Source organism: Lolium rigidum, chromosome 4 (genome assembly GCF_022539505.1).
Source record: "Lolium rigidum isolate FL_2022 chromosome 4, APGP_CSIRO_Lrig_0.1, whole genome shotgun sequence".
In the NCBI taxonomy this organism is placed as follows: Eukaryota; Viridiplantae; Streptophyta; class Magnoliopsida; order Poales; family Poaceae; genus Lolium; species Lolium rigidum.
The window spans coordinates 195489940-195492393 of NC_061511.1; positions in this window are offsets into that span (position 1 = coordinate 195489940).

Genomic DNA, 2454 nt, shown 5'->3' on the forward strand with positions numbered 1-2454 from the left:
AGGCACTATAGAAAGGAACGGAGGGAGTATAAATATGAATTCATCATTCAAAAACAAATAATGAAATCAAATGACTTTGAATTTCACATTGAATATTAAATACAATATTAATTCAGAATATAAATATTACATAAACCAAAAAGCTCATAAGAAAAACTTGAGCTTTATTGATATACACACACACATACATTGTCTTTACAATATTCTGGATACAAGCATTAAAGGAAAAATAAACAGAAATAAAAAGAAGATTACATAATTGGATCCTACACTAAAATTCTAGACTAATGACTTGGAGGATTCTTCATGGTCATCTTCACTTTCCAAAAACCTGCAAAAATAAACAAAGAAACTAGCCAGGGGGATTAGAAGCTGCATATATTCAGTTTGGTCAGTTAGCATAGTGTCATTGACACTTGTGATTGTCCAAATTTCTGGACAGCACAAGATAGGCATAGGCAGACCATCACTGAGCAAGCCACAGGGGCTCAAGTTTCACCATATGAAGGCTGTTGCTAGCCAAGCAACAGCAAGGCAATGCAAGAGGTGAGTCATAAAGTAACCAGGCTTGTGTGTCATGGCCAGGGAAGAAGTAGAGACCATATAAATAGCACACAAACCCTAGAACCATGACGAGTCGACCACATATGCAAATCACCGGGTAAGGGTGCGGTAAGAACAAGCACCGGTTCATCCAGTTCATACTCAAGAACGAGAAACCAACACAACCACTTAGCCCCCAGGAATCATGGTGACCTGAGAAGCTCAACCAGAAACTGGAGGTGAAGGGCTGTGCACAAAAACCCCAAGTCTGCATCAACCAAATATTTCACACTAGGAGCTGGAACAAGGTATACCAAGTTCCTGGACTGGATCCAGTGGATCCAATCCATCCATTATGCATGACATAGTCATGGGATTGAGCAGATGCTCAAAGGGAAATCATCACTTGGTTTTCACCAAGGATTACTGCCATTCAAAAAGCTACTAAAAATAGAAAGCATCTAGGTACAGATCTTGTACACAGAAACTAGCACACATGCACAGATGCATATACTAGCCAGATCACATGCACAAATAGCACCAGTAGATGAATTGCAAGGATTAGCAGCTAATAAGACTACACAGTAAATCCTAAGCTATGAACCATCAGTAAACCCTAGATTTTCATCAGGCAAGGCTACTGAGGTCACATCACACTTAGCACCAAATAGAAGAAAGCCAACTATAGCACATCATTACCCAGGAATGGATTCAGATTCATTTGCTTGCTAAACCATCATGAATAGCAGATTCATTTGCAAGCAAGTCATTTAAATCATTACTGCATAAGCAGTTCATCATAATTTAATTAATACAAACATGAATTTATCACAGATCCATGCTTAGTACTGACAGTAGCATAATATAAGGCAACACAGTTTAGTCACTGACATTTCATTGATCAAATGGATCAATTGAATCAAGTCAAGCCACACAGATAAGCTAGCCAACAAGCAATGAATGATCCAATGGATCATTAGCTTGCATAGGAAGCACAGAAGCATATCACAGGCACCACTGGCACACACAAGTGTCACTGATACATCACAAGTACACCTAGACAAGCAAGCATGATATGCCAGTAAGCACAAGCAAGCCATAATCAAGTATAGCATGGCATAGCAAGTTCATAAGCAAGCACAACAGAGCCTGGCAAGCACGAAGCATGCTAGGAGCAGCAGAGAAGCAAGTAAAGCATGAATCGCAAGCAAAGCAACACCGGCCATTACCGAATGCGGTAAATTGGCCATGAGCTTGCAGTAGGTAGCAACGACTGGAAGGTTAAGCAACTATGGCATAGCTCGTGTGATCACGGGATCACCGGAGAGCAACGAGAGCATGAGGAGGAAGAAGAACAAGTAGCAAGGGAGGTGCACAGAAGAGAAGGAGGAGATGAAGTACTTACTTGCGCCTGGAAGCAGAGGCTAGGGCATGGCGAGGCAGTGCTCGCGCGGCCCTAACAGCTGCAAGTCCAGGGTAGGCGCCGACGTTACACCGGCGAACCCAACACCACCGTAGCAGAGCACCAGAGACGACGGCACAAGTACTGCAAGCAGCACCTGCGCCAGGTCAGTCTCGGAGGCGCACACGTCGTTGGCGAGGATGAGAGCTCGCCGGAGATCGTCAATCGCCAGAGGCGATTCTCCACGAGATCCAGAGGGGGGCGATCTACTAGGAGAGGAAGAGATGGGGGAAACCACGCGGACAGATCGATAGATCTGCGCGCGGCGGTTCTGGTTTGGTAGGTGGCTACGGCGGGGGAGCTCGGAGCTGGCCGGAGCGAGGCGGCGGCCATGGCGGCGACGCCATCGCCACGGGCGTCTGATGACCCACAAGTATAGGGGATCGCAACAGTCTTCGAGGGAAGTATTACCCAATTTATTGATTCGACACAAGGGGAGACAAAGAATA